The 13,045-nt window shown below is 53.1% G+C and overlaps 1 long non-coding RNA gene across 1 annotated transcript in view; it reads left to right on the top strand.

Moving 5' to 3' along the window:
• Positions 1–5,933: 5,933 nt before the first annotated feature.
• Positions 5,934–13,045, top strand: part of LOC148137394 (uncharacterized) — a 56,459-nt gene continuing 49,347 nt past the window's right edge. Inside the window, exon 1 of the long non-coding RNA XR_015754339.1 lies at positions 5,934–7,240. This is a non-coding gene — a long non-coding RNA (uncharacterized LOC148137394). The remainder of the gene's footprint in view (positions 7,241–13,045) is intronic.

The following is a 13,045-nucleotide window of genomic DNA, read 5'->3' as shown; positions in this document are numbered from 1 at the left end:
CAGAAGAGAGCAAATACACCGCCGCCTGGTTGGCGGGCGACGGCGAGAGTCCCACGCGTCTCTATCCTCTGATTCCCCAAACAGACCCGAGGAAGCCCCAGACGTCTTGGGACATCCTGACCGACGGTTTGCCACCATCCGCCTCGCCCCCGTATATACCACCCGCGCACGACCAGGCGTCCAGCGCGGACCTCCCTCCTGCGACGGAAAAATCCGATTTCCAGCAGGCTACGACTAGTGAGGAAGGGACTGCTGGGGGGGCACAGGAGGCAGCGCAGAACCCACCCCAGGCACTAGGAAATCAGTCCGACTCGAGATGCGGAAAGGTTGAGAAGAGGGATTGAGAGCTGGGAGGAGTGACAATATTGAACAGCTGAACCCCTTACGAGAGGTGCCGTCTGGGAACGAACGGGCCGGATTCGTAGTACAATCTTTAAATTCTGGGGATATCCGGCAACTCCGTAACGAACTACCCCCTCTACTGGACGACCCCGTCAGTGTGGGAATACAACTGGACCAATTTCTGGTGCCCAGTATATACACATGGGCTGAACTGCAGGCCATGATGAGAATACTATTTATTTACGATGAAATTGTTATGATCCGGAATAGTGCAATGGCCATTTGGTATAGGGAGCATCAGGACGGCCCTCAGCGTGGAGAGCAGAGGTACCCCTTAGAGGACCCCCGGTAGGATCATAACGACGCGGGGAGACGGGCCAATATGACAGATATCAGAAGCCTTATAATCAGGGGGATCCAAACCTGCGTGCCCAAACAGCGGAATTTAGCGAAAGCATTCGAAGTTGGACAGAAAAAGGATGAATCTCCGAGTGAGTTTTTAGACCGTTTGCGGGAGTCCATGCGAAAGTATTCAGGTTTAGACCCCGATGGGGAAATAGGCAAGGGCATGCTTAAGGTGCACTTTGTGACTAAGTCATGGCCTGACATTCAGAAGAAATTACAGAAAGTGGAGGTTATGGGCTGGAAAGAGGAACGTCGAAGGAAAGTTGGAGAGGGAGAGGAGCTAGTCGGGGCAGAAGTGAGAGAGGAGGATCTTATGGAATTGAGCGGCCTCAGGTGGCCGGATGTTACCATTGCGGGAAACTGGGACACTTCAAAAGGGATTGTCCCGAGTTTAAAAGGGAATAAGAAGGGATGTATGAAATGGAGCGTGAACAAATTGATTCGGGAAGTCAGGGGAGGATCGGAACACGGGCCTACCAGGAACCTCTGGTAAATTTACGGGTGGGCCCATTTAGACAAGATGTTACCTTCTTAGTTGACACAGGCGCCGGCAGGTCCTCAATTCCCCTCCATCCTAGGGGGGGTTGGCTTCCAAGCTAAAACATTAAACATTTCAGGAGTTAAGGGTGGGGTTTTTCATGCGAAAATATTCGAACCACAACCCTTGCGGCTGGAGGAGGAGGAGCTCCAGGTGGAACTCCTTCACCTCCCCCATCTTCCCTATGGGTTGTTGGGACGGGATTTGATAGTCCCTTTCGGATTACGAATAGAAGTGGGAGAAGAGGAAGAATTAGCTTTACCATGTCATACCTTAGTGAGTCCGATTGACAGAGATAGACCCTAGGGTTTGGGTCGCCAAAGGGAACGGTTGGGGGACTCGCAATTCGACCTTTGGGGTTAAAATTAAAGCCCCAGAGCACCGACTTCAGAGTGCGCCAAACCCCATCTCTTGGGAAGGGAGGCAGGGCCTGAAGACAGTTATGGAAAACCTAATAAAAGATGGATTGGTAGAGCCCTGTATGTCACGATACAATTCCCCCATCCTGCCGGTCCGGAAGTCGGACGGGAGCTACCGAATGGTCCAAGACCTAAGGGAAGTAAATAAAATTGTCCAAGTACGGCACCCCGTGGTACCGAACCCATACACTATTCTGGGGCGAATACCCCCGGACCACGGCTGGTTTAGTGTTATAGACTTAAAGGATGCCTTCTGGGCGTGTCCCCTGGACAAGGACAGTAGGGTTCTTTTTGCTTTTGAATGGGAGGATCCTGATACTGGCAGAAAACAGCAGTACAGGTGGATCGTGCTCCCCCAAGGATTCACTGAGTCCCCGACTCTGTTCGGGCAGATTCTGGAACAATTATTGGAGGGACTAACATTGTCCCCAGCCCTTAAGCTTATACAATACGTGGACGATCTCCTTTTATCCGGACCCGCGGAGGAGGACGTCCTACTTGGGACTAATGCCCTGTTAAATTACCTTGCTGAGAAGGGGTTAAGAGTGAGTCAGAAGAAGCTTCAATATGTGGAGGAAGAGGTTAAATACCTGGGACACTTGATAAGCCAGGGACAGAAACGAATAAGTCCGGAAAGAGTGCGGGCAATAATCGAACTAGGCCTCCCAACGACCAAGAGGGAGTTGCGGAAGTTCTTGGGACTCTTAGGCTATTGTCGGTTATGGATAGACGACTATGCCTCCCTTACTAAAGACTTGTACCTAAAACTCATTGAGGAGGCACCCAACAGAATAAAATGGGAGGAGGAGGAGAAAAAGTTATTTGGAATCCTAAAAGAAAAATTGATGACCGCACCTGTTTTAAGCTTGCTGGATTTTAGTAAAACATTTCGTCTCTTTGTGAACTCCAGAAAGGGAACCGCTCTCGGAGTATTGATCCAGGATTGGGGGGGAAAAAGGAAGCCCGTGCCTTTCCTGTCAAAAATTCTGGATCCAGTCTCCCGAGGGTGGCCGGAGTGTGTCCAAGCGGTGGCAGCCACGGCAAAGCTGGTAGAGGAAAGCAGGAAGTTGACTTTCGGGGCCCCCTTGACAGTCACTACTCCCCACCAGGTTAGAACTATCCTGAATCAGAAGGCCGGGAGGTGGTTGACTGACTCGAGAATTCTGAAATATGAAGCCATATTGTTAGACCGAGAAGACCTCCGAATAGAACTCGGGGGCTGCCAGAACGCGGCGGACTTTCTTTGGAAAGGGGAAGGGGAGGAGGAACTGGAACACTGCTATTCAGACATAATAGAGCACCAGAGTAAAGTGAGGGAAGATCTGAGGGATACCCCCTTACATGCAGGAAGGCGGTGGTACATTGACGGGTCCTCTCGAGTGATAGATGGGAAAAGACACAACGGTTATGCAGTCATTAGTGAGACTGGTTGCGAATTAGTGGAAAGTGGACGGCTACCGAATGCCTGGTCCGCACAAACGTGCGAATTGTACGCCTTGCACCGGGCTCTGAGGAATTTAAAGGGAATAGCCGGGACAATCTACACTGACTCTCAGTGTGCCTTTGGGGTAGTACACACCTTTGGGAAGATCTGAAAGGAAAGGGGAATGATAAATAGTAGAGGAAAGGAGTTGGTCCACGAGGAGCTAGTAGCCATGATCTTGGAGGATTTGTTACTGCCACAAGAGATTGCTGTAGTACATGTGAAAGGGCACCAGAAAGACGATAAAATAGAGACCCTGAGGAATCAATTGGCAGATGAACAGGCAAAATTGGCCGGGATGGGGAAGGAAGTAATAAACTGCCTGGTAAGGATTCCCCAGATATCCGAAATTACCGAAGTGCCCACGTTTACTGACAAAGAAGAAAGTCTTCTTGCGTCTCTGGGGGGTACAAAGGATAAGGATGGGAAGTGGACCTTACCCGATGGCCGCCAGCTACTAAATCGACCGTTGACGCGGGACATTATTGCCCGTCTACACCAAGGGGGTCACTGGGGCGCCCAGGCACTGTGTGATGCCTCCCTGCGCCGATATGCTCACCCTGGTCTGTACACGGTAGCCCAGCAGGCCACAGGAGATTGCATAACATGTCGAAAGATTAACAAAAGGGGGCTTCGGCAGCATGCAAGACAAGGGGGTAGGAGTCCGGCCTATAGGCCGTTTGAGTATGTCCAGGTAGATTACACTGAGCTCCCCCCCATAGGTCGCCTGAAGTATCTATTAGTAATAGTAGACCACCTGACAGGATGGGTGGAAGCTTTCCCCACTGCCACGGCAACGGCAACTCAGGTTAGCAAAATTTTACTCGAACAAATCATCCCACGATTTGGGCTACCCCGCGCTATTGACTCTGACCAGGGGAGCCACTTCACCTCGACCGTCCTCCAGAATGTAGTGCAAGCAATGGGGATTGACTGGGATTTGCACACCCCCTGGCATCCCCCCTCCTCGGGCAAGGTCGAAAGAATGAACCAGACCATCAAAAAGCAGCTAACCAAACTCACTAGTGAAATCGGCCTGCCTTGGACCAAATGCCTACCCCTTGCCCTATTGCAAATTCGCACCCAGCCAAGGCGGGATTTGGGCGTCTCCCCTTTCGAAATGCTGTTTGGCCTCCCGTTCCATGGGCCGAAGGGGGAACCTCCTGTATTCGAGTCTCGGGATATGTTTGTGCAAAAATATGTGGTGGCTCTGGGGTCTGCTCTATCTCGTTTACGCCAACAGGGACTTTTGGCACTGACGCCGCCCCTCGAGTTTGCGGTGCACACCGTCAAGCCGGGTCAGTGGGTCCTGATTAAAAGCTGGAAGCAACGTACCCTCGAAACAACTTGGGACGGTCCCTTCCTGGTACTTTTGACTACCGAAACGGCTGTCCGTACGGCCGTAAAGGGCTGGACACATTACACTCGAGTCAAGGGACCAGTGCCACAACCGACGGAGGACGAACGAACCTCTCTGACAAAGGCATCTAAGGAACAGAGACCCTGAGAACAAACTAATCGGACTTTGGCGAGTCTAAAGGAACTGTGCCCTCTGGCTACAGGTGTCGCGACAAAATGCGGTCAATCGTATTGTTAACTTGCTATGCCATTATCCTTGGGCTGGGTCATAGTGCGCGTGTTACCCAATTTGGCCTCTGGAAAAAAGCAAGCAGCGTACCGTCAGTGGTTCTCCATCTCCGTGCCTGCCAACAAGCCAACACAGACATTTAGCTTAGACCTGTGTGGGTTGGTGCCCTGTGGGACTAAAAGAGAACTGAATCAAACTAAGCAGAACCGAGAGAGAGAAAGGGGATTCCAGGGTCAGACGTTAGTATTACAATTGCATGGTAGGGAAGGCATAAATAGGCCTCCAGCCCCCGGGGTCCAGGCTATGGTGTCAGTTGTCCGTGATCCCATCACCCCTGGACGGGATTGTGGGCAGAATCAGTGCAATCCGCTCTATCTGACCATAAAGAACTTGGGAAACAACGGGACGAGCCTTAATGGAACAATCCTGGGTATTAGGGTTGGGGGCCAGGCAGGACAGGAGGGGTTGCACCTGTGCTGCACGCGTATCACGATCATTGAAGCTGAGTCTGGGGGCTCATCCGCCACCGATGAGCAGGAAAAGATTAGAATAATTGAGGTGACGGATTTGGAAAAGACCTTTGAAATAGAAACGGGATACGGGGAGGCGAATGCCTGGATGGAATGGGTCAAATATACTGTGAGGAGCATGAAAAAGAGTGATTGCTACGCATGCACGAGTGCCCGCCCTCACCCTCAGGTGGTCCCATTCCAGATGGGATGGGAGAAACACCCATGAGCCTTGGACTGCATGATAAGGCTGTACCAGGACCGAGAGGCCTGGAACGACTCCACTTGTCGACCCTTGAGTTTGAATTTCCCCCCCGTCAGGTCTGAGGGGGCGCCCCGCCCGCCATCATTCTCAGGGGTAACGGGTACGCACCAGGCCTGCGCCTCTCGGACGGGACTACAGTGGGACAACGATGTGGGGACATTTACAATGAAACTACCGGGGGCGGGAATTACTCCCACATTCATGTGCCTAGGGCAGACCTCTGGTGGTACTGTGGTGGGAGGGTTCTGCGACCGACCCTGCCCAGAAAATGGACGGGCACTTGTGCATGAGTTGGCAATCGTTCAATTGGCCATCTCATTCACCCTGGCATTCGAAAAACAAGAGCAACCCCGTTCCAGTGGAAGAACTGAGAGAGCTTTGGAGACCTCTTTCGATGATAACATATATTTAGATGCCATAGGTGTGCCCAGGGGTGTTCCTGACGAATACAAGGCTAGGAACCAGATAGGGGCGGGTTTTGAGTCGTCACTGTTCTGGTGGATGACCATCAATACGAACGTGGATTGGATTAATTATATTTACTACAATCAGCAGAGGTTCATTAATTATACCCGGGATGCAGTGAAAGGAATAGCAGAACAACTGGACGCCACTAGCAGAATGGCGTGGGAAAACAGGTTGGCCTTAGACATGATGTTGGCAGAGAAGGGGGGTGTTTGTGTCATGATAGGCACTCAGTGCTGCACTTTCATCCCCAACAACACAGCCCCTGATGGGTCCATCACCCGCGCCCTGGATGGACTCACCACATTGGCGGACGAACTGGCCGAAATCTCGGGTATCGACTCTGGCCTCACGGACTGGTTGGAAGCTTGGTTCGGTAAATGGACGGGGGTGGTCGTTCCCTTTCTTGTCTCATATATAGTGGTGGCAGGGGTACTCACTGCCCTTGGGTGTTGCGTTATTCCCTGCGTCCGGGGATTAACTCAACGACTGATCGAAACTGCCCTTACTAAGAGGGATGTTCCCTATGGGCAGGTTGAACGAATGAATCTCGAGATGGAACAACGTGAATCCCTCTTGGGCGGGGGTAGTATTAGAGACGGGCAGTTTGATGAACAAGCTCGGGAGTTATTAAACGCCCTGAAGAAGAAACATACGGTTTAAAAATTACAGGCCGTAAGAAAAGACACGGGGGATTTGTAGGGGGTAGTGTAATTTTTATAGTGTTAGTTGCATTTTAGTCTTTTCTACCTTATAGTAAACACAAGCAGACACTCGAAACTGTTGCCGGATCTCCCCCATGTTTTTTTATGAATGAAACAATTGTAACAGCTTTCCTCGATAGTTGAGAAACCGCCCTTAACCACAGTTGTACAACATCATCCATATAAGGAAAGAACGGGGAGCTCGAACACTGATTGGCCAAGTGAATAACAAAATAATCGCAGGCACCAGAACCCAAATAAGGAAAACAGTGGGGAATCCTAGCACTCATTGGTCAAGACAGCAGTAGGAGACCCAGCCCACATATACGTGTATATAATGCGTGGAGATTACTCTGCTTGTGTGTGTACCCACGGGAACAACACCCGACTTTGCAAAGTTGAATGAAAAGTTTTGGACAGACTCCTCTGTGTATTTGTTCCTGGGAAGGGAAATAAAAGTGCCGGAGAAGGGGCCGGACAGCCGCTTATCTCGCACAGGAGGAGGCGATGAACTGTCAGAGGGTCAGTACTGAGGGTGCGCTGCACTGTCAGAGGGTCAATATTGAGAGAGCTCTACACAGCCAAAAGATCAGTGCTGAGGGAGTGCTGCACTGTCAGAGGCTCAGTACTGAGGGAGTGCTGCACTGTCAGTGGGTCAGTACTGAGAGAGCTCTACACAGCGAAAGGATCAGTACTGAGGAAGCGCTGCACTGTCAGAGGGTCAGTACGGGTGGAGGTCTGCACTGTCAGAGGGTCAGTCCTGAGAGAGCTCTTCACAGCTAAAGGATCAGTACTGAGGAAGCGTTGCACTGTCAGACGGTCAGTATTGAGGGCCGGCTGCATTGCCAGAAAGTCAATACTGAGGGAGTGCAACATTGTCAGAGTGTCGGGACGGAGGAAGCGCTGAAATATCCGATGGTCAGTACTGAGGGAGTGCAGCACTGTCAGACGGTCAGTACTGAGGGAATGCCGCACTGTGAGGAATCCTGGACCAAGAGAGTGCTGCACTGTCGGAGGGTGAGTACTGAGCGAGTGCTGCACTGTCAGACCGTCAGTACTGAGGGAATGCTGCACTGTCAGATGGTCAGTACTGAGGGAGCGCTGCACTGTCAGAATGTCAGTACTGAGGGAATGCTGCACAGTCAGAGGGACGGTTGTGAGGGAGTGCTGCACTGTTAGACTGTCTGTACTGAGGGAGCGCTGTACTGTCAGAGTATCAGTACTCTGGGAGTTCTACACTGTCAGAGTGTCAGTACTGAGGGAATGCTGCACTGTCAGAGGATCAGTATGGAGGGAGTGCTGCATTGTCAGAGGGTCAGGACGGACAGAGTGTTACACTGTCAGAAGGTCAGTACTGAGGGAGTGCTGCACTGTCAGAGGGTCAGTACTGAGGGAGCGCTACACTGTCAGTGTGTCAGTTCTGAGGAAGTGTTTTTTCAGAGGGTCAGTACTGAGTGAATGCCAAAGTGTCAGTGCTGAGACATTCCTAGACTTTCAGGGTGCAGGAACGAGGCAGTGCAGCACTGTCTGAGAGTCAGTACCGAGGGAGTTCTGCTGTGTCGGAGGGCCAGAACTGAGTGAATGCCGTGCTGTTGGACGGTCATTACAGAGGGAGTGCTGCTCTGTCAGAGCATCTGCATTGAGCGAGTGCCACATTGTCGGAGGGTCAGTACTGAGGGGGTGCTGCACTGTCAGCAGGTCAGTGCCGAGAGAGTGGTGTACTGTCAGAGTGTCAGTACTGAGGCAGCGCTGCACTGTGAGAGAGTCAGTACTGAGGGATTGCTGCACTGTCAGAGGGTCAGTATTGTGAGATTGCTACACTGTGTGAGGGTCAATACTGAGGAAATGCTCATTCTCGTAGGGTCAGTACTAAGGGATCGCCATGCTGTCAGAGTGTTAGTACTGAGGGATCACCGCACTATCGGATGTTCAATGCTGAGGCAGTGCTACACTGTCAGAGGATTAGTACTGAGGGATCACTGCATTGTAGGACAGTCACTACTGAGGGCCTGCTGCATTGCCAGAAGATCTGTATTGAGAGAGTTCTGCACTGGCAGAGGGTCAGTCCTGAGGGAGTGCTGTACTGTCAGAGTGTCAAAACTGATGGAGTGCAGCACATTCAGTGGTTCAGTATGGAGGGGGAGCCCTATCTGAGGGTTCGGACAGGGGAAGCACTGAAATGCCAGAGAGTCAGTACTGAGGGATTGTCGCACTGTCATAGGGTCAGTACTGACGGAGTGCTGCACTGTCAGGTGGTCAGTCTGAGGCATGGCTGCACTGTTAGAGGGTCAGTCTGAGGGACAACTGCACTGCCAGAGAGTCAGCACTGCGGGAGGGCCGCACTGTCAGAGGGTCTGTACTGAGGGAGCGCAGCACTATCAGTGTCAGAACTGAGGGAGTGCTGCGCTGTCAGAGGGTCAGTAATGAGAGATTGCCGCAATGTCAGAGGGTCAATATGGGGGCAGTGCTGCACTGTCAGAGGGTCATTACTGATGGAGTGCCACACTGTTAGAGGGACATTACTGAGAGAACGCTGCACTGTCAGCTCATCAGTCTGAGTGACACCTGCATCGTAGGAGAGTCAGTATTGAGTGAGTGCCACACTATCAGATGAACTGAATGGCCTAATTTATGCTTCCATGTCTTGTGGTCTGAGAAGAATATGTGGAATTGTTCGGTGCATTTCTGCCTCTGCTTCCTACAGACCCTGCTCAGCAATGATTCCCACGTCCAGATTCCAGACACTGTGTTCAAACAGACCGTCTTCAATTGGATATTGATCTGAAAAGGTTCCACCCTCTTTTCCCAGGGATCGAGTTTTTGTTTCACGTGACTGGCCTGCCAGCTCAAAGGGATATTTTTATGTTGCAGGTCTGAGGTTTATTCCTCAGCTTCCATGTGCTCATGCCGAAAGAATCACACTGCCCCGCACTCAGCAGAGTGGTGTGTTTATTATTTCTGAGCTTCTCTGTGCTAATCCACATCCAGATTGACATCCCACCCTCCTCCAAATCGCATTGCAGGTTAATTGCCTGGGAGACAGGAGTGCTAAGAGGGCAACTAGAAATCTGAAAGTACCTTACAGTGATATGAAGGATGAATTGATAATGAGAGAAAGAGTACGTTGTGAAACACAGTGATAATGGATCCAGAGGCTATAGTGAATGGATGCATTATGTCAGTGCTCATCGGGACAGGGTTGATGTGAAATCGTGGAGATGCTCTGTGATACAATTAATGAATTAGCATATATATAGAAAGAGATGACTCTGAGTGGTCTGGCATTCTTAAAACCAAATAAATCTCCAAAACAGTGGAAATTTATCTCTGTTTACCGAATGCAGTGTTGGAGGAAGTAGCAGGTGTGCTTGCAAACATTTTCAAAACCTCTCTGGCCACAGGAGAGTTGTCGTCGGACTGACCATGTGGTACTGATAATCAGAAAGAGCATGGGGTATAACAGGCAGCTACAGGCCAGTCCTCCCTCTCTATGTCTCCACTCTCTCTGTCCCCACTCTCTGTCCACGTCTCTCTCTGACCCCCTCTCCATCCCCCTCACAGTTCCCCCTCTCTCTGTCCCTCCTCTCTTTGTCCGACCTCTCTCTGTCGACCCACTCTATGTCCCCCACTCACTGTTCCCACTCTCTGACCACACTCTCTCCGTCCCACCTCTCTCTGTCCCCCCTCTCTGTCCGCCCTTTCTCTGTTCCCGCGCTCTCTGAACCCCTCTCTCTGCCCGCACACTCTCTCCCACGCCACTCTCTTTTCCCTTCCTCTCTGTCCCCTCTCTCTGCCCCCTTTCTGTTGCCCTCTCTCGCTCCGTCCCCATCGCTCTGTCCTCCCTCGCTGTCCCCGTCTCTCTGTCCCCTTCTGTCTGTCCCCCTCTTCTTTGTCGCCCTCACTCTGTCAACCCCTCGCTCTCTCCCCTCTCTGTCCCCCACCCTCTGTCCCCCTCTCTATCTCCACTCTTCCTGTCCCCCTCTCTCTGTCCCCCCTCTATCCCCGTCTCTGTCCCCCTCTCTGTCCCCTCTCTCTCTGACCCCCTGTTTCTCTGTCCCCTCCTCTCTGTCCCCCACACTCTCTGTCACCCCACTCTCTGCCCCCTTATTTTTGTCACCCCATCTCTGTCCCCTCGTCCCTCGTCACCACTCTCTGTCTCCCTCTCTTTGTGCCCCCAACTCTCTGCCCCCATCGCTCTGTCCCACCTCTATCTGTCCCCGCTCTCTCTGTCCCCCGTTCCCCCTCTTTCTGCCTCCAACCCTGTGTCCTCCCTCTCTCTGTCCCCTACTCTCTGTCCCCGTCTTTCTGCCCCCACGCTCCCTGCCCCCCCGCTCTGTTCTCCATCTCTGTCACCCGTCTCTCTGTTCCCCTCTCTGTCCCCGACTCTCTGCCCCCTCTCTCTGTCACCCCCTTGCTCTGTCGCCACCTATCTGTCCACGTCTCTGACCCACCTCTCTGCCCCCCCTTTCTGTCTCCTGTGTACTCTCCCCCTCCTCCCTGTCCCCCTCTCTCTGTCACCCCTCTCTCTGTCCCCACTCTCTCTGTCCCCACTATCTCTTTCCCCTACTCTCTTTCCCGTCTCTCTCTGTTCCCCACTCTCTGTCCCCCTCTCTCTGTCCCCCTCTCTCTGCCCCTATCTCAGTCCCTCCTCTCTCTATTCGCCCTCTCTCTGTCGCCCTGTCTGTCCACCAATCTCTCTATCCCCCTCTCTCTGTCCTCCCTCTCTCATTCCTTCTCTCTGTCCCCCAATTCTGTCCCTCTCTCTGTCCTCCCTCTCTATGTCTCCACTCTACCTGTCCCCCACTCTCTGTCCCCGTCTGTTTCTGTCCCTCTCTCTGTTCCCCTCTCTCTGTCCCTCTCTCTGTTCCCCTCTCCCTGCCCCCCTCTCTCTGCCCCCTCTCTCTCCCACTCTCTCTGCTCCCTCTCTCTGTCCCTCTATCTCTGTCCTCCCTTTCTATGTCTCCGCGCTCTCTGTCACCCACTCTCTGTCCCCGTCTCTCTCTGTCACCCCTCCTCTGCCCCCCTTCTGTCCTTCCTATCTCTGCCCCTCTCTCTGTCCCCCTCTCTCTGTCCTCCTCTTTCTGTCGACCCTCTCTCCGCCCTTGGTGTCCTACCTCTCTCTGTCCCCAAACTCTCTGTCCCCCTCTCTCTGTCCCACCCCTGCCCCCGCTCTGTCCCCCGCTCTCGGTCACCCTCTCTCTGTACCCCCCTCTCTCTGTCCCCTCTTTCTGTCACCCCGCCCTCTATCACGCCCTCTCTGTCCCACAATCACTCTGTCCCCCATCTCTCTGTACCCCTCTCTCGATCCTCCCGCTCTCTGTCCCCCTCTCTCTGTTCCCCCTCCCTCTATACCCCCTCTCTGTCTCCCAATCACTCTGTCCCCCTCTCTCTCTGTCAGCCCTCTCTCGGTCACCCCTCTCTCTGCCACGCCCTCTGACCCCCAGATCTTTCCCCCCTCTCTGCCCCAATCTCTCTGTCCCCATCTCTCTGTCACCCTTCTCTGTCCCCCTCTGCCGCTCTGTACCCCTCGCTCTATCCCCCCTTTTTGTCCCTCTCTCTCTGTCCCCCTCACTCTGTCGTCACTCCCTCTTTCCCCACCTCTCTGTCCCCTTCTCTCTCTGTTCCCCTCTCTCTGTCCCCCATCCCCCTCTCACTGTCCCCACTCTTTCTGTCCCCCACTCTGTCCCCTCTCACTGTCCCACCTCTCTGACCCCTCTCTCTGTCCGCATCTCTCTCTGTCGCCCCTGTCTGCCCACCCCTCTCTCTGTCCCCCTCTCTCTGTCCTCCCTCTCTCCGTTCTTCTCTCTCTGTCCCCCCTCTTTCTGTCCCCCTCTCTCTCTTCGCTCACTCTGTCCCCCTCTCTCCGTCACCCTCTCTCTTTCCCCCCTTCTCCCTGACCCCTCTCTCTCTGTGTCCTCTATCTCTGTGCCCTTCTCTCTCTCCCCCACTTTCTCTGTCCCCCTCTCTGTCCCCCTCACTGTCCCCTCTCTCTGTCCCCGTCTCACTGTCCCCCTCTCTTGCCCCACTCTCACTGTACACCCTCTCTCTGTCCCCCTCTCTCTGTCCTCCTCTTTCAGTCGACCCTCTCTCTGTCGAACCTCTCTCTGTCCCCACTCTCTTCCCCACTCTCTGTTCGCCCACTCTCTGTTCCCGCGCTCGCTTCTTCCCTCTCTCTGTTCGCCCACTCTCTGTGACCCCCTCTCTCTGTCCCCCTCTCTCTGTCCCCACACACTCTGTCCACTTCTCTCTGTACCTCCTTTCTCGGTCACCCCTCGCTCTGCCCCCTCTCTCTCTCCGCCCTCGATGTCCTCCCTCTCTCTGTCCCCA

The sequence above is a fragment of the Chiloscyllium plagiosum genome, unplaced genomic scaffold (genome assembly GCF_037043375.1).
Source record: "Chiloscyllium plagiosum isolate Xiang-an unplaced genomic scaffold, Cpla_swu_hap1 HiC_scaffold_44, whole genome shotgun sequence".
Classification (NCBI taxonomy): domain Eukaryota; kingdom Metazoa; phylum Chordata; class Chondrichthyes; order Orectolobiformes; family Hemiscylliidae; genus Chiloscyllium; species Chiloscyllium plagiosum.
The sequence above is the reverse complement of the archived record's forward strand: the minus strand, read 5'-3'. Positions and strand labels throughout refer to the sequence as shown.